This window comes from Rosa chinensis, chromosome 7 (assembly GCF_002994745.2).
Source record: "Rosa chinensis cultivar Old Blush chromosome 7, RchiOBHm-V2, whole genome shotgun sequence".
In the NCBI taxonomy this organism is placed as follows: Eukaryota; Viridiplantae; Streptophyta; class Magnoliopsida; order Rosales; family Rosaceae; genus Rosa; species Rosa chinensis.
Genome location: NC_037094.1, coordinates 46513692 through 46536259, shown reverse-complemented (window position 1 = coordinate 46536259; position 22568 = coordinate 46513692). Strand labels below are relative to the sequence as shown.

At 35.9% G+C, this 22568-nt stretch overlaps 1 pseudogene; it reads right to left on the bottom strand.

The window, feature by feature from the left end:
- Positions 1–245: 245 nt before the first annotated feature.
- On the bottom strand, positions 246–2338 carry LOC112178006 (annotated as a pseudogene).
- Positions 2339–22568: the final 20230 nt, after the last annotated feature.

Sequence of the window (22568 nt, the reverse complement as noted above, 5' to 3'; positions counted from 1 at the left end):
CTTCTGGTTGTTGATGTGGAATTGTGGATGAAGAACATCTTCATTGGTTTGCTTGACCACCCGAGGTCCAAGCTGCTATTTGGAATTGATTTTTTTTTTTTTAATTAAAAATGGGAGTTATCATTAAATTGACTCAGGTTGTACAGCTGAATTTCGCATTGCACTACAACAATCACATCTAACACAAAACTAATATGAATCCTTGAAGGTTCAGCTAACACATTTATCATTTGAATATTATAGCCTTAAGGTTTTACAACCTCCAAAAGTTTCTCATATACTTGTCTAGCAGACAAATCTTCCGCCACAGTAAGTTTTGATTTGTAACGTTATTAAAACCTCTCTGAAGAATCGTCTAACTTTTCCATAGACTCTAAAAGTTTATTATTTGCTTCTTTCGAGCTGTAAGTGTAGGAACAGTAACTCTAACATCATCTGTATTGACTTTTGTGATTGTTGAGTGTTATGCATGATCTTTCACTTCTATAGCTACATGAACAAGTCCTCCATCTTTTTGTGATATGCAAGGTGGAACAGGATTGACAGGAGCATCATGTGGGTTGGTTTCAATAAAAATTTTGTTAAGAGTACTGTCAACAATAAAATGAAAGAAGCATTTTCCAAATCTTCTTCTCAATGATAGAAGACAAAGAGTTCACAACCAACACAATTCATATGACACTGCTTCTATAATATTCCTTCACCCTTTTTCAAAATAACTTTTCTAGCCTCACTAATGTTTAGCTTTGCAAGGTATTTGGTCTTGTTCAAGACATAAGCTTTGTCCGTTTTCCTTTTTTTTTTCTTTGATCAAATAAACAAATCATATACAACAACTAGTCTATTGTGAGTCGAACTCATGACCTCCCACTTATAAAGGGGGTACTTATGCCATTAGACCAAATGGTACTGGACATTTTCTTTCAACGAGTCTATTGTCTGTCTTCCTTTTGGGCATTTTTTGCAATTGGGTATTAGTTATAAGGAGGTGAGATCCACAACGCTTGAAGAGATCAGAGTCAGGACTGGAGTTGTGTCCTCACTCGAGTACGTATTGCTATTTGGAAATGGTTGCATCGTACTGACAAATGGTTAAGATAATATTTAATAAAAAAATAGTTTATAAATAATTATTTATGATTTGACAAAGGTTGACATATTGTTGTAAATATAGAACTTTAATGGTGAATTTGATGGCAATGACTAAAGTGACTAGTGAGTTAAATGTCGAATGAGTCAAAACTCAGTGATCATTTGTGATTTTTTGCTTTTTTTATTCAACTACCAAATTGAGTAACAATTAAGTTTCTGTTTATCCATGAAAATGACCCACTTGACTGACTTGAGCTATTTCTTCTCTAGCTCACCATCTCTCTCTCTCTCTCTCTCTCTCTCTCTCTCTCTCTCTCTCTCTCTGTTGGAGGACACAACAAAGATTGCATTGTATATGTGTGTGTGTTTAAGAAAATAAAGAAAAATTATTTGTGTACTGTTTATGTGGAGCAGTCAAGATCATAACATATACATTCTCCATCAACACAGAAAAGTATAGGTGACCTTTCCAAGTTACTTCGAGCTTGTTTGATCAAAAACCACAGATCCCACAATAAATTACTCTACATAAGAATGTTAATGTATCTCATCTATGCACTAAATGTACATAAGAGTTATTGATGAACAAACTTTTGGTTAAATGGTCATACAATCTATAAAATGCTGATTCTGCGTCTACATCAAGTGAGGTTACAACAACTTAGAACTTTATGTCATGGAAAAAAGCACTAATCCATGATAGTATCTTTATAAGACCCACACCAAAAAAAAATCATCATTTTCTTCTCAAGAAAATAATATAAAAAAATTGAGAAATAAAACCTTGAGTTAAAAATACATGATAGATCATGTACTTCAAGTTATTCTTCTAAAAAAAAATAATAAAAAAAAATTGAATGAACTTAATACATAAGAAAAGGAAACTTGAAAAAGGACGAATATAAAGAGTCAAAGAGCTAAAGGAGTTTACTTTTTTGTAAGCAAGGATGAGAATGACTCTCTATTGTTCATATCAAAAACTAAGAACCTTTATTCTTCCCATCCATAACTAGCTACTGGTTTCATCTGAGGTCTCTGCAACTTCGGCAGCAGTTAATGGTGGTGAGTTAAGGAGAACAACTCCAAGACCTATTTCACTACCAACTACAATAGGATTCTTTACATTATAAATTAGCACATTGTTTGTTGACTCATATCTTACATTTGAAAATTCCTCGTCATACTTCAGAATGTAACTGAGGTCCTTTCGAAGACTTTCGATTGAAAAAGTACTTTTGTGTGTCATCTTTGACCTCTTTTTCAAAGGAATACAAGTCTTGCCAATATTTTGTTGGACAACACCTGCATATTTAGTAGTAAGAAGAACAAATACTAATAATCCATACATGTAATGTCTATATCTATGCAAGGAATAAGTTGATATCAAAAGGTCTATTCTCTATAACATGCAGGAACATAATAGATATAATACGTACCAATATGAGTTCGTTTTGTTCTTCGAAGAGATTGGAGTACATGCTTAGGAGCATAGTTGTCCAGAGTTCCCTTTAACCGGTACCGAGATCCACATGCATTGCACAATATTGGCTTTTCTGGTGGTCCATTTCTCCAAAGTGGAGAACCTATATATATTTACGTAAAAAGGTACTACATTTGATTCATTTATATTAATTCATGAAAATAGTAATTCAATTAACTCAACTTATACGTTTCATGCATTAATCATATTTATGAGTTGGTACATTTATGCATGCACAAAACTTACGTGCTTCTATGTATGGATGTGGGATCAGAAATTCATCATATTTCGAAAAGTAAGAGACCACTTTTTGATCTTTTTACCCAAAATTTATAATGTTAACTATGGTAGTGATGTAAGTTATATCAATGGTTAGTTGACCATAAGTTCAGTCTATTTTAATTAATTCAAGATTTTGTGGGACAAATGAGTTCAATTGCATAGAAATTGTAATATAAACTCACAATTTATTTATTCAGTATAGTATTAGTGATAAACTCATTAGGCAAGCCTCGATCAACAAAATAGAAGAATATGTACGTTGTCATGTAGTATTCCTAATTGAAAGTAGTAATGGGATTAGTATCATAACCAAATCATATATATAGTCAAATCTTTTGGGTATGTCTGGGATTTTGTCTGAAAGACTTGAAGTTGCTTTTAAAATTTTGCAAATAACTATTTTCTATGAGGAAACACTTGTCATGTGTTTCTGAAAATCACTTTCTAATGCCTATAGAACCCACTAAAGATGCAAATTCATTTTTTTCTACAAACATTATTTTAGTGATAATTAATTTAAAATCTTTTTTGGTTATCCGGAAAGTAAACTCAAACAAGCCTTTATCCTATTATTGTTGTAGAAATTTGTCCTGATGTACTTAACCATTTATTAGCAATACATTCTCTTGTATGCATTCAATACTTTGATCTTAGGGACTAAAGAACATTCATGAATTTCGATGGACATGATCATCATATATATTTTTGTTTGCAAATACAACCAATCTTTCATGTACTTAAATACTCATTAGCAATACATTCTCATGTTTTCATTCAATACTATGACCTTGGGGACCAAAGAAAATTCAAGAATTTTCATGTACATGATGATCATATTTTATTTATATCTGCAATACACCAAATTTTCTTTTTTGGATTATTCAGCTAGATAACGTAATCATTAGCACGATTTTCGATGTTTATTACATTTCCTATTTAAAATGGTGTTCTATTATTAAGTTTTGCAATCAATAGTTGGCTTATAATGACACTTTGAACATGTTCACAAGAGTTTGTAGTGTGAGAATTTTTTACTAAGGGTTTCAACCCACAATAAAGTTTCTCTAGGTGTTGACTTACTTGGCATTATCGTCTCTCACCTTTTTTCCTCTTATTTAGCATGATCATGGATGTTGACGAGTTTTATAATTGTGTGAATCTGAAATTGAACAATTTTCCCTATAGTGGTTATCGTTGTTATTTTATCTTTGATGTATCCATCTTCACTTTGTGATCTTATGTCAAATCCAATTCTTTAGCAATGTCTTTGCTTTGGTGCAACAATTGTAACATCATATCAGAGTTGATCAAATTACTTTGGTCCATGCAAATGTTGTTCTAGGATTAGTTCCTTTTGTTTTGGGTCTTCTTCTAGAGGACAAGTTTGGTCTTGATCACTTAGATCATCTTATATTAAGTGATTGTGGTTTGGTAATTGTCTCTCAGATAACTTTATTTCGAGAATTGTTTATGCACAATTTATATCCTCAGAAGTTCTCATTTCAATTGCGATTCTCTTAGATGTTTATAAAGGAAGCGGTTTCATATATATCATTCTTCGGTTATAAGTTGGTGGTGTACACTGCGATTGCATGATATTTTTGTAATCTTTGTTGCTTTACTGAGTTTAATTTCAAAATTATACTCATTTTTATTGCATTTAGTGCAAGTCTCAAATTTCCTCTGTGCTTGTTGTTTATTTGTCTTTTATGCATTGGTTTTGTTGCAATTAGTTCATCTTTAATTTTTTATTTTTTGTAATGACTCATTTCTACATTAGATTTCTTACAATAAAATATCCACATTTTGTTTTAAAAAAATTAAGGACAAATCTTCTAATTATTTTTATCATCGAAACACAATAGGAGAAACCCTCTTAACCCTAGCCTTGTGGAGTCGATAATCCTTTCCATCCTATGCAGCAATTCAAGATCCTTGCTTGGAACTGCAGAGGTTTGAATAATATAGAGACCCAGGATGCGGTCGTCGACATTGTCAGGAAGCAAAACCCTAGCCTAGTTTTTCTTTCTGAAATCCAAGCCTCGCCAGATCTGTTAACGACTGTGCGTAGTAAAATTGGCTTTGATGGAGTCGTGTGTGCTCCTAAAGATGATGATTTTCGTGGACTGGTATTTTTTTGGCTCAATGAAACTCCACTTCGTCTTCGAACGTGTTCTCCTAATCATATAGATGCTGAGGTAGGGGTGGTAGGATCTGAAGGTGTTTTTCGTTTTACCAGTCTTTATGGAGTCGCTACTGCAGCTAATCATACCATTACTTGGGATCTCCTTCGATTATTAGCCTCTCAGCTCCATCTCCCTTAGCTGGTAGCTGGAGACTTTAACGAAATTCTTAGCCATGTTGACAAATCTGGAGGTCTTCCTCGTAGTGCAGCCCAGATGAACAGATTCAGACAAGCACTTGTAGATTGCGATCTGATAGACATGGATTTCGTTGGAGCTCGATTTACGTGGTCCAACCGTTTCACCAAGGAGCTGCTTGATCGAGCTTGTCAAACAATTTCATGGAGAGAATTATACCCTTTCTCTTGGGTTATCACCCTCCCTCTTAGTCACTCTGATCATTGCCCTATCCTAATAGAAGTCAATCCGAAACCGGTTATTTTGCATCGTAGGCCTCGATCCTTTCAGTTCGAGGAGATGTGGATACCTCATCCCGAGTGTTCTAAGGTGGTGGAACAAGGATGGATGCTTCCAACTTTAGGTGACTCCATGTTACAGGTTGGAAGGAAGATCAAACATATAGGGCAACTTTTTATGAGTTGGAACTCTGGAGTTTTCCAACAGCAGAAAACTGAAATGAAATTGATAGAAGGTAAACTAGAGGAGTTAATGAAGCGTGGTTTTGAGAATGGACATTTTGATGAACAGAAAGCGCTACTACTTCGCTTAAATGAGTTGCTTACCGCTAATGAAACTTATTGGAGACAAAGATCTATAGTTCAATGGTTGAAAGAAGGCGACCGTAGTACCCCTTTTTTCCATAGAAGAGCTTCAAATCAAAGATGCTGGAACCGGATTAAAGGTCTTACTAATGAAGAAGGCCAATGGTGTTCCAAACCTGAGGAAGTTGTAGAAATTTTGATACAGTACTATGAAAAGATCTTTCAAGCTGGTAGGTCTGATCCTAAGGAACTTAACATGATACTAGAGTGCCTGCAACCTAGGGTTTATGCAGAAATGAAGTCAAATCTTACTACCCCTTATTTGGATGTGGAGATTAAGCGGGCATTATTTCAAATGCATCCTTCTAAATCGCTGGGTCCTGATGGCATGTCTCCTTGCTTCTTTCTGAAATTTTGGAATGTGGTTGAAAGAGATGTTTGCATGGCAGTTTGAGAGGTGTTGAGTATGGGTCAAATTGTTCAAGAGTCCAATTTTACTTATCTTACTCTCATTCCAAAGATTAAGGACCTTAAACTTCCTTCAGATTTAAGGCCTATAGCATTGTGTAACGTGGTGTATAAGATTGCCTCCAAGGTTCTGGCTAACAGACTCAAGTCGATCCTTCCTCACATTATTTCTTCACTTCAAAGCGCTTTTGTTCCGGGTAGACTCATATCGGATAACACCTTGGTGGCAACAGAAGTAACTCATTTCATGAAGAAACTTCGTAGGCAGGCTGAGGGTTTTTTTTCTTTAAAACTTGACATCTCCAAAGCATATGATCTGCTAGAATGGAAGTATTTAGAGGCCATTTTGCTTAAGATGGGTTTTTGTCGAGGTTGGGTGGACATTGTGCTCTCAACAGTTAAGTTAGTTAATTGTTCTATTTTGTTCAATGGCTCACCTACGGGTTTTATCTTGCCTTCGAGGGGTATCCGACAAGGACATCCCTTATCCCCATACTTGTTTATTCTATACGTAGAGGGACTTTCTGCACTTATTTCCTCTCGTGTTCAGAATGGTACCATCAAAGGTCTCACTATGACTCCTACAGCTCTTATTAATCATCATCTTTTATTTGCAGACGATAGCTTCCTATTTGGATAAGCCTTGAGCCGTGAATGTCAAGCTTTCAAACAGGTACTTTCTATCTATGCACGAGCTTCTGGCCAACATATTAATTTACAGAAGCCTAGTGTTGTTTTTAGTGGTAACGTCAGTCAACGAGTCAGGACTTCTTTAGCCACAATACTCGGAGTGCAGTGTGTTAAAGAGCATGGCTTGTACTTGGGTTTACCTATCCATGTAGGACATAATAAGAAGGTCATTTTTGCCTATTTGAAGGAGAGATTATCCAAGAAACTCATTAGTTGGCGATTAAAAATCCTGACCTCAGGAGGCAAAGAACTACTTATTAAAGCTATGGCCCAGACTTTGCCTAACTATGTAATGAAATACCATGCTTTACCTAAGTCCATGTGTGATGAATTACAACAACTTTGTTGTCAATTCTTCTGGGGAAGTACAGATGATAAAAGGAGAATTCATTGGAGGTATGGGAGAGGATGTGCATCCCTAAACATCTGCACTCACACAACCTAGCTATGCTCTCGAAACGAGGTTTTAGATTACTTTCAAACTCGGATTCTCTGGTGGCTAGAGTTTTCAAAGCAGTGTATTATCCATTTGGATCTTTCCTTACAGCTGATATGGGCGATTGACATTCTTACTCATGGAGGAGTCTAATGGAGGCAAGACCGGTCTTACAAGCAGGCTTGCTGTGGCATATTGGCAATGGCCAATCTGTTAGAATTTGGGAAGATGATTGGATACCTAATGTCTCTCACTACTCTTTATCTCGACCCTCAGACTCGGTTTTTGAGACAGTCTCTGACTTGATCAATCATGATTCGTTATCATGGGATATCCCTGCAATTCACTCCTGCTTTGAACCTTCTGTAGTGGCACAAGTCTTGTTGATCCCTCTACGTGGGTGCTTTGAAAGAGACAAGCCTGCATGGAAGCTTGACAAGAAAGGTTACTTCTCAGTCAAGTCAGCATACAAAATAGGCTTTGACTTCTCTCTCGATAATATACTTGCCTCAGCCTCGACGGGAGATCCATATGGTCCTGTATGGAAAGCTTTGTGGAAAGCACAAGTACCTAGCAAAGTAGCCATCTTTAGCTAGAGAGCAATTCAAAATTTGCTTCCCACACGGACTGCTTTGTCCTCAAAGGGCTACATGGGTACCATGCAGTGTGTTATGTGTTCTACTCACATGGAAACTTTAGAGCACTTATTCTACCATTGTGGTTTTGTGTGTGAGATTCTTGGTGCTCCACCTTTCTCTATTCCCATGTCATCGTTGTGCTGGAAAGATTGGATTTTAGATCAAGTGTCATTGTCTCCAGGAGCTTTCTATCAGTTATTAGTATTGCTTTGGAGTATCTGGAGAAACCATAACGACAAGCTCTGGAATGATCACGCTCAAACTAGTGCTACTCTGGTGGCTAAGGCTATGGTTTTGCATGAGGAATATCTACCGATTTACTGCTCTCCTAGTGTTAATCCACACCGTCTGCCCAAACCCCCGTAAAGTATAGGTTGCCCCAGAAGATGAGTGTTTGAAAATCAATGTAGACGGAGCTTTCCTAGCTTCGGTTCTATATGGTGGTACAAGAGGTGTGATCAGGAACTCTCATGGCTAGTTCCTTGCTGGCTTCTTGGTCCGAATGGATTTTCTTAGCTCACCACTACATGCTAAGTTGCTTACCTTGAAACATGGGCTAGGATTGTTGCAGGCTATGAGTATTACTTGTGCTACGATTGAAAGTGATTTTTTAGTTATAGTGCAGGCTATCAATTCTTTATCCCCAGACCTATCTCCTTTGGGTGCACTGATTGTGGATATACAAGGACTGCTAGCTACCAGTATGGACTTAAAACGCTCACATGTTCCTCGCCAGGCTAACACTGTGGCACATAGGCTGGATAACTATAGTTTTGAATTCAATGTTCATCTTGAATGGTTCTTTATTGCTCCAGATTTCATCCTGGATGCCCTCTTGTACAATTTCAATCGTATCTAGTAATAAAATCTTCTCTATTCCTCAAAAAAAAAAAAAATTTAAGGATAAATCTTGATGCATATATTAGACCATGACTTTCAATACTTCCCAATTTATGAAAAGAGCCGAGAAATGCATTTTTGCCGATAAATGAAGACTATCAATTGAGGATTCATGTCTATGTTAATAAAAGGACCAAACTAAATATGAGTCCTTGATCCTCCCATATTAAATAGAAGTTATCAACTTGATCTTTATAAAGTTAAAAATGAGTTCGGGTAGATCCATCTTTTTCTTCTAACACATGATTAACAAGAGTAAATCGCACAGTCGGTTAGATAATAAAAATTAATTAAGAAATAATAAAAAATGTGTGTTGATAACAATTTGGGTGCATTGATAAGAACACTGCTAGTAAGAAAGATTTAGTAAGTCAATTTAAGAACACCCTTAGATAAGTTTCTTTTCAAATGTGGTAGATATCTTTTCAAATGTGGTAGATATTTTAATTATTATTTCTATCTTATGATATGCATAGATCTAGCTAGGTATAGTTTTATTAACTACATTTGTACTTGTTTGCACCAATTAATGCTTGTTCCTTATCCATCTTTGTTGGGCCTTTTCTACCTGGCTTGTTCATATATGTACATACCTTTTAGTTCAATTATTTACTCAAAAATAATTTAATTTTTATACTCAGAAAGGGATAATATGCATATATAGCATGTTTGTATGGACAACACTTTCAATCTCTTCTCTGTACTGATGTTTCAATTGTGAATTATTATTTTTTGATTGAAGAAAGCACAATACTAAGTATTTTACTTTCATATTGAGGGATGTGAATAATTAACATGCTAAAAAGTACATTCAAATGAGACAACAGAAGAAAATAATGAAAAACATATTATATGCCACTGAAAAGAGAACTTACATTTAGTTCCACAATGAAAACAAGGTCCTTTTTTTCCCATTTACCGATTTATATCCTCCAAAAGAATTTTACAAGTATTCCTCAATTTCCAGAGTGAAAGATAAATAATCTACAGAATAAACAAATAAAATTTTAAAAGAATGTAAAGGAAACAAGCTCATAAAATGAATAAAGAACATATAAAAATGAAAAAAAAACTCACCAAATAGATCTTATCAGGACCTTCCAACTCCTCAGAGAAAGGGAGACACGGGGGGGGGGGAGGTTTTGTTTGAATCTATTTCAGTTTGGGCTCTACTTCACTACTCTAGGCTTTAAGGATGTATAAGGTAGCTTGTAACTTCACTTATCTGAGTTGTGTAGACTCAAACTATTAAATATTAACATATATGGAAATTTTATTATGTTTACGTGTTATTTCTGTCATCTATATACAATGCACTTATAGGATAAGCGCAAATGACACATCATTATATGCATTAATTATAACCAATTCATATTTATATTTCTAGGTTATCATTTGCACACCAGAACTAATGTTTTGTGATCCAAAAACACACTACTGAACTTAAGAGAAGCAATAACATTACCCAAACCTTCATTAGTCTTTGTTACAGTCAAGCCCTACATAAGTTCCAAATTTTTACAACGACCTACAATTTATTCATAGAAGAACTCTAGTTGTCCTTCCATGTATAGTAAATGTGGAGACACTTTAGGAAATAGTTTTTTCAATATCATGACAACAAGGAACCATAATTCTATTTAAAAATTCTTAAGAACTAAATATGGTAAAACACTCAGAAGCGAAGTGATATATAGTGCCTTTGACTCAATGAAGTGATTCTTCCATCATATGTAAAATACCATCATATTATTCCAAAATCATTTAACTTACTAAAACTCTATGTACAAAAAAAATGTAAAAGAAAAAAAAATGCTAGAACTACTTCCAAATACAAAAGTAAGTAATACCAAAAGTTTTTGTTAATGTGTCCTCATGAAACCGATGAGAACTCCCAATATTTGAATTAAGAGGACATATAAAAATAAATGGATTAAATTTTGTTTAGTCCCTGTACTTTGACCATTTTTTCGTTTCAGTCTCTGACATTCTCAATTAATCTGAAAAGTCCCTGAGGTCACAATTTCTGTCTGATTGGTACACTCCGTCCAATTGCTCCGTTTGTAGGCTGACGTGGCATTAAAGTCAACGCCAACTCAGCCTTTTCAATTGCGAAATGTTCATACTATCCATGACCTTTATTATTCTGTTTATCTCTTCTTCTTCCCCATCTCTCTTCTCCTTCTATTTATCTCCCTCCTCTCTCCTTCTGTTCTTCTCCCTCCTTTCTCAAACGATCAACCCCAAATACTCCGCCTCCAGCCTCGACACCCAGATTGGGACCTATACTGATCTTCTCCATCATTCTGCAATTCTCGATTTGTGTGAGCGAACGAAGTACAAATCCAAGATGTTGTGCCTCAACCGGCGGTCCATTTTGACATCGGAGGCGTCGTCGGCGCCAACGACTGTCTTCGCCAAGAAGTCCGAGTGCTTCTTCACCATGCTAAGTAGTTTGAATCTGCAAGACCAAGATAGGCCCATGATCGAATCATTGTGACTCCATGAAATCACAGTGATTCGATCAAAATCTCCAAAAAAAGATCAATACCCAGAAGAGGCCTCCTTTAGATCCATCTCATCAGTAAGTTCAGTTTCCCCAATTTTCGGTTAAATTTCGTTTCTTTACTTAAATCAAGTTTCAATTTTTATTCTTCTTTGCCTTAGTTTTTGTGTATTTTGGGATTGATTTGGGTTCGTGTCTCTTAGAGATTTGAGGTGGACGAAAACAAAATGACGCCTTGAAATGTTTTAGAATTTGGAAAAAAAGCTTTAGACAGCGGAGATTGCAGCTGTGCCGTAAAGTTTTTGTCTAAAGCTCATCGTCTTGATCCGTCGTTACCGATCGACGATCTGTTATCGTCGGTAGAGAAAGACTTCGATCCTTTGCCGACTTCAGATGGCACTAAAATAGTTGACGGGTTGTCCAGGTTGGGTTTGGGTCAACAAGTGGGTATACGGAGAAGCAACCACCAATTGTGAGGCAATTGAAGAAGAAGAAGGATTATTATGAGATTTTGGGGATGGAGAGGAATTGTAGTGTTGAAGATGTTCGAAAAGCTTATGGGAAGCTGTGTTTGAAGGTTCATCTGGATAAGAACAAGGCCCGAGGCCTGCTAAGTAAGGTTCTAGTGGGTTAAATGCTCGGATTGTGCTGCCTGTGCTACTTATTTTGCTTCTCAACTTCATGCCATCTTCGGAGGGGATTTGTACGCGAAACACCACATTGTGACATGTTGAAGCAGTTTGAGGCGGCAACTTGATGTCTTGAACTGAAGGTCCAATTTCTCCTGTTATCTTCTGCTTTAGATGATACAGAGTTCTATCTATTGTAGATGAAATGTTCAATAAGTGATTCTCTGCTATTTCACTCTTGACATTGACCTTAAGCTTGAATACCCAGTGTTCTTTGTATTCTATCTATTACACATGCTACCATTGATGGTAATTTGCAAAAACTGGTATTCTATATGTGATCAACTATCCATTTGTCCGTGTTGATAAAATGGCTCTTGGTGATTTCATAAAAAAATTTCATTTGGTAAATAAGCATATAACTTGACAGAGCTTTAGTTATATGAAAATTTCAAAGCCACAATTGTAGAGATGTTTATATTACTTTGAAGGGAGCAGCTGATTTTCGAGTCTTTGTTTTTTCTCCATGAAATTACTGTGAAAATTTCAATCACTTTGGAGGGAATTTTTGTTGTAGGAACTACCATAGCTGGTGTCAATGTTATCAGTCTCTGGAGCAAAATTGTCAACCTTTTGTTCCCTTTTTTCTTTTTCCTCTCTTCCTCTGACAAATCTAAAGTGATTTATGTCCATTGTCCTTAGAAAAATCATGATGTTATGTGTTCGTTACTTGGTGTTTGTTTTGGGAAATTTGTCTGTTTGTTGAAGGAAAGGAAAAAAAGAAATTTGGCCACTGGATTGTCTCTATTTTAACTGGGTGTAATCTTATTGTTTATGCTTAGGGTTGACCAAAAAATTTCAGTACAGTTGTCTTGCTTTGTAAAACTTGGTGAAGAATGGGGGAAAATGCAGGAGGGGTATATTGGTTATTTTACAAGTTACATGGCAAGCAAATTGCTGAGGTGGCGTGGCTTGGATGGCCACATCAACAACTTAACAGCTCAATTTAACAAAATCTTAACGGTGAGGACTTATCAAAGAGAAATTGCGACCTCAAAGACTTTTCAGATTAATTGAGAATGTTAGGGACTGAAATGAAAAAAGGGTCAGAGTATAGAGACTAAACAAAATTTAATCCAAAATAAATTCTCTTTCTCTTTAGAACTATGGTCATCGAATTTTAAGCACCTAAATTTGAATGAGAGGTGTGAATGTAAAATATAACATAAAAGTATATATTTTTAATATGGTCGAAAATCATATATTTGAAATACCAAATCTTTACAAATGAAATCTTCATCATTTCTTACATTCTAACTAAATATATCTCGAGTAATTATTTCGAAGCTTGTGCTCATACTTGCAACAACTTTCAATATGAGTGAGCTTACACTGAATAGCGTCACACCCTTTTTAGGTTATTATTAGCTAAATAATAAACAAGTTACAATAAAAGAAAATGAAAGATAATGTAAAAAATACAATTAACTCATAACTCGTCTAATGCCTTTCAAATCTATACTACATTTCTCTTTTCGTAAGATTATATTGTTACAATGCTTTACATCGCCCTTGTGTGTATGCAACATGATAATTTTATTAACCTCGTTGGAATGACATTGCTTGTTTATTTGCGCATATTGAGCTGACATATATTGTTTGGTCCTTTTCGAGAATTCAACTCAACTACACAAAGAGCTCTTTTCTCTCAATCCATTTAGATTTCAGTATGTCGCTTATCGATCCATATATTGCACCAAACAAAAAAAAAACATTGTTGTGTCTGCTTTGAGACTAGAACTTTGCAAGAACCTACTCTGGGTCATTATTAAGTTTGGTTCATTGATAACTTGAAACAATTGATGCAGCTAAAATAGCCTTGCAATTTAACCCTGCAAAATGTAGTTATCAGTATAGGATAAGCAGGGATCGTTCAGTCAGGGGATTGTAGGGTACACCTACACAAAAAGGTCAATTAACAAATAAAAGAATAAAATGAGGGTTTTGAAATTTGGTTCCTAATCTACTTAAAGTAAAAACAAAACAAATAAAACTATCTACAATGATCGACTTCTTCACACTTAATCAGAATTTTCAAACCATATCAACATGCAACGAGTTGGTTCAATCTATACAACCTAAAATCGTGCCAACACTAAATATCATAAATGAATTCGAAGTACAAGTCTGAAGAGATCGAGTACCACTTTAATTCTTCTTTTTAATCTCCTAAGTTAGGAAAAGTCTGTAACTTAAAATATTTCATATAAAACATTACGTTAATACTGAAGAGCATCCGTCAATGTTAAATATGAATCATTAATTGCAATTAGAATTCTGAATTCAAACATGTATGCATCCATAAGAAGTTACAAACGCATTAAACATGTAGCATATAATCTCAACCATTGTACATAGCCTTTACCACTTCAATTTTTGCCCTAAAATGATTAGGTGAATTAGAACACAAATTTGGCTTTATTAACCTGCAGATCAACATCATTATTCAACTAAAATCATATGCTTAAAGATATAAAAGGATGACACAAAATCAGATTGTACAGATATCATAAACAAATCAAGAACATAAAGAAACGAATCTGAAAATTACTAGCATAAACTCGTTCTTGACAAAAATCCAACTCCAATAACAAAATTCATTATCAAAATCTAAAATTCAATACTAAAGAGTGTGAAAACAGATATAAGGGCCCTGGATTACACTTTTTTATCTTCAAGGAAGCTTGGAGAACGTCATGAGAACACAAGGCTAGGCCTTCAAGAACAGGAACAACCTTGGAAAAGTCCTAAAGCTCTTCACGGCAAGAGGCTTTTTCTAAATTTGGAGAGGGTTTTGGAGAGAAGAGAGCTAGGCTAATGAACTGAATTTTGTGTGAAGAAGTGATGATTTTGGCTTCAAGAATTGCTGCTATTTATAGTGGAATCCTCTATCCTCTCTTGTGATTCAATCATGGTCATTCATCTAGAGGTGATTTCTCCTTAATTTTCCTTGATTTTCTCATGACAAAGTCTTGAATCTTCTAATCTCTTTTCCCCTTAATGACTCTTGGATATTTCTAGAGTTAATCATGCAATGCTCCTTCTCTTTCCCTTGAATAGTGACCAGATACATCCCTTATTCCTCTCATTTGAATTGCACTAATTTCTTCTTCCAAGGGTGTGCACACAATGAACTCCTATAATCAAGAAAAATCAGAAATTAATTAGAGTGTATAATCACTAAGAAATAAGATAATTAGGAATAAATATTGACTATAAAAACTCTCTTTTTATCTCCCCTTGAATTCCTCCTTATTTTTGTGCTTCATCTTATCCTTCAAGATTCCTTGATTTCATCACTCAAGAGTTCTCATTGGGATGGACTCTCTTTAAACAAGAAAATCAGAAATAGGAAAGTTCAAAGGAAGAAAGTTCCCTAAAACAAAATAGGAAATATTTCCTAAAATGAAAGAGGAAAGTTTCTAAAATGACTTATCATTCATTTACGCTCATTTCTGCTCTTTTTCGCCTCTTTTCTCCATTTCTGACCTTGAAGTACCTAAAAACAAAAACTATGTTATAGTTAGTAATTTTAAGAGAATAACTTAGCCAAATGAGGGAAAATACATATTAAAAACGTCACAGTTTGTGCTCCTATCAACAATGATATCTACTGTAGTAACTTTATTATTTTCTAAACCACCCAATATTTGCTTCATTCATAAGGCCACAAAAAATGCTCAAAATTTACAAAAATGCCACTGTATTTTTGATTTTCTTTATATATAAAAATATCTCAATGCATCCAAACAGTTATTGTTATTAATTAAAAAACGAAGGATGACAAACAAAACAACTATTGTCGATGAACCGAAAAGTTATTGTGATTCTCCAAAAAAAAAAAAAACATACCAACATTCATTGATAAGTCACTACATACGGTCTTTCCAAAAGCTACTGCTCCAAACCAAAAAATTGTTCTTGACGAACTGAAAAGTTACTGTCATTGTCACGCCCCGATTTTCAAACACAATTAACAATCAAAATAAAGAATAACAAAATCCATCGGGAGTGAACGAACATCAACACTAAACAATTGTAAAATTTTTGTTTTAACACAAGCAACAAAGATGTCTCGAACCCATAATATGATTACAGACTCATTCTTTAGGTCGCATATTACATTATACAAAGTTTACAAATTAAACTGAAACAAGAATTCAATAAGTAAACTCATGCACTACGCTTATTACACATCAGAAGACGAACAAATGCATAACAAAATTAGGTTACTAATGTCACGCCCTTGATTTTTACCACAAATAAAAATCGATATATAATCTCATTATTATACATGCGTGATGGTTCAGCCATCAATACAAAATATCTCGAAAACTTTTTTTTTCTTTTTAAACCAAGTACATACTGATGCCCTGAACCCACTAATCAATACAGACTCGCTCCGCAAAGTCAAATATTACACGAGTTTACAAATTAAATTGCCACAACAAAATAATAAGTAAATGCTCCTCAGAGCTTACTACAAGCGAAAGTCTTAACAACGGTAAAGTCACAAAATTGGCTTCTACCGTAATGTTGCCAGCACGCTACCTCAGCTTCAGTCGCGATTACCCTGACCTGCAGGATTAACCCCTATACCATTAAATAGTGCACTGGGTTGCCACACAACAAACCCGGTAAGCTTATGAAAGCTCGTATGAGTAAACTCAAAACCACAAAGTAGAAGTACATTCTTAAGTCACCTCAACCTAAACACGATATGCACATATCTCACACCTACAACCATCAATTCCATATCCTTCCATATCGTGCCTACATAAGTCAACTGGTGACTAAAGCCTCATGCTTAGATTCTCAACCTAGCGTCCAATTACACAAATTTAGTCAAACAAGACTCCTCAAGCAATGTTTGACGCCATTCTAACGCACTATGGCGAATTCCAAAATCACACTCATTTCCTTTCCACTAGAAGCCTTTGTTATCAACATGACATCAAAGGTGAAAATCAGTGAATCACCTTCCTATCCTCACCACAGAGTACAATTCGTCACCACTATGGCTCTAAAGATAAATCAAACCATCAATTAATAAATCAAGAAGAAAACAAGGCAATCACAATTCAAAACAAGCAAAACAATTCATGGTAACCCCTGCATATAGTTTAGTTCAGGAGGTCACACTAAGTCAAGCAATTCAAGTCATAGTAGTCATTGTAACCTCACACTCTGACGTCCATAGGTAACCCCGACCATCACAGGAGTCTTCTCGATCATTGTCAACTTAATAACAATTCAGCTCCGCTACAGAGCAGTCAGCACACTGATCATCGCACAGATTCCACCGTTCATGACACAGATAGCCATCATCCTACTGATCATCACACAGATTTCCAGGGTTATCACACAGATAGCAATTGTCCAGTTGATCATCACACAGATTTCGCCAGTCATCACAAAGATAGCCATTATCCTACTGATCATCACACAGATTCTGAGGGTCATCACACAGATAGCAATTGTCCAGCTGATCATCACACATATTTCACCGGTCATCACACAGATAGCCATTATCCTACTGATCATCACACAGATTCCGAGGGTCATCACACAGATAACAATTGTCCAGCTGATCATCACACATATAGCCGTTATCGTACTGATCATCACATAGATAGCCATTATCGTACTGATCATCACACAGATTCCGATGGTCATCACACAGATAGCAATTGTCTAGCTGATCATCACATAGATTTCGGCGATCATCACACAGATTTCGGCGATCATCACAAAGATTCATCACACTTATTGCAATGATTCATTACACAAATATTCCTACACACACAAGATTTACATGACAATCATCACAAATATTCATCACACTAATTTCAATAATTCATTACACAAATATTCCTACACAAGCTCTACATGGCAATCATCACAAAGATTCATCACATTGATTTCAACGATTCATTACACAAATATTTTTTTACACAACCTACCATATCTTAAATCACCAATTAAGATGGTTGTACTAGACCCATGGTATCTCAACAAATGAAATTCTATTATCACGATTCAATACTTAATTTCACTATTTCCAACGATACTGAACTCAGTATGGCCTATGCTGCCCATATCACAACAATTGCACCAGTACATATATATTTCATGTAAATATATATATATACGTAGTTATTCGCTCATGAATGCCTACTAATACCAACTATAGTTTACAGTTAAACAAATAAAGCCAAAACAATAATGGTAACTCCGTTCGCAAATGAACGTTGCGAGATTACTCACCTCTGAATCCTGTTGCGTCTTCAAGCGCGAACCAACACAAGAACAAATCGCCGCAATCCATTCAACACAAGTCCGACAAGCACCTAAATACATAGGGTCTCAATTCAGTGCGCGAATCACAAAGTGATTAAAGTTCGAAACTCCTAATCGAACAACAACCCTGAAAGTAACACCAATCAAGGCGAACCCTCATCCGAGACCACCCAAATTCTCTGGGATGCTTCTACGATCGATGTGACAAAATTACAAGTCGATCGGATAGTCGGATCCACACTGATCGAAATCCGAACGGTTCAAAATCACAAAAACCCTAACATGCTCATACAATCTCCAAAAATTAAGTGTTGTATATCGAAATGCTCGTATCAATGAGTAGATCAAAATCAAGAATAGAAACTATCCTTGAGGTGGCCGAAAACTAGCTGGAAAACACCACCACAATGGCAGCGCCACCGCCGGCCCAAAGTCGGAATTTGACAAAACTTCCAACACCAAAGTTCTTCTTCTCAACTCCAATTATAACTTTTATAACTACACCAAAGTCAAATTATAAACCAATCAATCGAATTTTACCTTTGAAGCAACTGAAACCCGATGAACCCTAATTTTGAAATCGATCCAATTCGATCTCCACAGATTGAATCGATGCAAAACCACCTCAGGAGAAATGATATACGTCCCTTGAAGTGCAAAATCCCTTTTTGAATCTCGGCCAAAGGTGGCCAGAGCTGGGAGAACGAAGAACGGCCATTGGAGGCGATTCGCAGCTCCACCGTGCGGCTTATCAGCCTCGTAGCACCCTCCACAGCTCGTGTTTCTCCTCGATGTTGTCAGGGAATTTGTAGGTGAGGTTGAGACGAACAAAACCCACAAAAAATTTCGTCCTATGGTGGCCTGATGAGCGAGATCGCCGCTGCCAAAGGGAGGAGACGAATCGGGCTCGGGGAGAGAGAAACAGAGCTGGGTTTCCCAAAATGGAAACCTGGCATTTTTCTGTAATTTCCGGAAAAAAATCGCCTATATACAAAAATGGAAACTTTTTCCAACAGCCATAACTTTCTCATACGAACTCCGATTTATGTGTTCCACATATCCACGAACTCGTATCGATGTACTCTACGACTTTGGTGAAGGAAGTTTTCTGAGAAACCCAGCGTATAAAAATTCAACCTTTGCAACCCCCCCTAAAACCATATTCTTCGAATAAAAATTCGTCCGAAACACTTCCCCTCCGTCCATGAGTCACGAAACCGTCCAATAACTACAATTTAGATTCTGGAAAATCCTCGGAAAATAATAACGAATTTCTGGGGCACTACAACTAAACCTCTCACTGCAATAGCAATGAAGCTCTTTGCTTCAACCATGTTCACCCTAACCTGCAGGATAAAACCCTACACCATTGAATAGTGCATCGGGTTGCAACAACGAACCCGATAAGCTTTTTAAGCTTGTATGAGTAAACTCAACAATCATAACAGAAAGCACATGCTTTAGATATCTCAACTTAACATCAATTAAGAAATAAAACACTCATAAACAATTTCACATCATCATCATGCTCAATAACCTACTTAAGATCACCTTAATTTCACATCAATTTAAGATCCCAAACCACTCAACCCCAACTCAATATAGTATTAACACTTAACTGATAACCATTTCCTCTTGGAAGCAAATATTTCGTGATTAAAATCACCAACATATGATATCTCAACTTAAGATCCCAAACCACTCAACCCCAACTCAATATAGTATTAACACTTAACTCATAACCATTTCCTCTTGGAAGCAAATATCTATCCTCTTAGTGACATTGTGAAATCAATTAGAAATCTCACAACATAATCACTCAAATCCCCTTCCTGTTCTTTTAGAAGATGAAATTAATGCCTCAGAGACATGTCAACTTATCTAAAAATCTCAAACAACTATTCTACTTCAATTCCATAGCCAAAACTAATAAGTAATTCCTGCATATAATGTAGTTCAGGAATTTTCAAACACAATCAAGCAATATAAACATAAAGTAATCCCTGCATATAATTTAGTTCATGAGATTATATTGAAATCAACAATTCAAAAAGATGGTAAACCCTGCATATAATTTTCTTCAGGAGATTTAGATGAAATCAAATAGCTAACACAACCGAGACTCTTTACAACAACAATCACCACACAAGTCAATTACCACATAGGTCAATCACCATGCATGTTGCCTACATCATAGTGATCCATAAAGTCCCTCTTGGATAATAAAGGAAAAATACTTTGAAAATCATTTTATTCACCACACAGGTCATTAATTTACTCTCCATGGTCACACCAGACCCAAAATGTTTCACAACTCAAAGCACTTTATCAAAGCAATACAATCACCTTTTTCACAATATATGCTTTTCCTTAAAAAGTCAACCCTCAAAACAAAAATAAGAACAATTTCACTACTATTGTTTCCACCACACAATAATTTCCACCAAGATATATATATTTCACGTAATTATGTATATATATACGTAGTCATTCACTCAAGAATGCCACTAATACCAAGTATAGTTCACAAATCACAAAACTCAAGAAAATTATTTTTATAACAAAACCCCATTTAAATAACCTATGAACTATTGGCGATCAAGTTCATATAATTTTAAAAAAAATATATTTATGTCTGAAAATGATTTCACAATTTAGCAAATAATTCCACAACGATAAAGTGAACTTCGTTCATAAATGAACCTTGTGAGGCTTACTCACCCCTAAATCTCCCCGCGTACACTACTACTGAGAAGAAGCTCCTTGCTATTATCTTTGCATTGGAGAAGTTTAGGAGTTATCTTCTTGGGAGTAAGGTGATTGTCCACACAGATCATGCGGCATTGAGATATTTATTGAGCAAGAAGGATGCCGAGCCTTGTTTGATTCGTTGGGTGCTATTGCTTCAGGAGTTTGATATAGAGATCAGAGATAAGCCGGGTCGAGATAACCTTGTTGCAAATTATTTGTCTAGACTTGAGCACGGCGGAGACTCTTCTGATATACCATTGATTTAGCATTTTCCTGATAATCATGAGTACTTATTTCATGTTGACTCTGAGATGCCTTGATTTGCAGACTTTGTTAATTATTGGGCTAGCAATTGCACCTTCATTCAGGATGATTATGATGCACAGGCCAGAAAGAAGTTTCTTAGAGATGCTCGGTTATATATTTGGGATGACCCGTACTTGTGGAAGGTGGGCAAAGACTATGTGGTTAGATGATGTATTCCTCAATGGAAGACGCCTGAGATTATTTCATTGTGTCACTCATCTTTATGTGGAGGTCATTTTGGTGGGAGGAGGACAACTTTCAAGATCCTTCAGTCTGGTTTCTTTTGGCCTACATTATTTGGGATTGTCATACTTTTGTGCTTCAATGTGATAGATGTCAAAGGATCAGGATATTTCCTCCAAGGACCAAATGCCTCTCACTAACATTATGGAGGTTGAGATTTTTGATCGTTGGGGCATAGACTTTATGGAACCCTTTCTGAACTCTTATGGGAATGAGTATATCATAGTCACGGTTGATTATGTTTCAAAGTGGGTTGAAGACAAGGAAGAATGATTCTAAGGTAGTCACCAAGTTATTGAAAAAGCACATTTTCTCTCAATCCGGGACTCCTAGGATTATTATTAGTGATGGTGGTACACATTTTATCAATTGGACTTTTGATGCTTTGTCGAGGAAATACGAAGTCAAGCATAAGGTTGCCACATCTTAACACCCTCAAACTTCTGGTCAAGTGGAGGTGTCAAATAGGGAGATAAAGAGAATATTGGAGAAGACAGTCAACTCTTCTAGGAAGGATTGGGCTATTAAGCTTGATGATGCTTTATGGGCCTATCGAACCTCATATAAGACTCCTATTGGCATGTCCCTTTTTCCGCTTATGCTATGGAAAGAATTGTCACATTCCGGTCGACCTTGAGCACAAAGCTATGTGGGCTATCAAATTTTTAAATTTGGACTTGGAAGCAAATGGTGAGAAGCGGAAGCTTGATCCTTGTGAGTTGGAGGAGATTCGAGAAGAAGCATATGAGAGTGCCAAATTGTTTAAGGAGAAGACCAAGGTGATGCATGATCAGAAATTGGTGAAGAAGACATTTCTTCCCAAGCAAAAGGTTCTCCTATACAATTCTAGGCTTAAGTTATTTTCCGGGAAGTTGAGGTCTA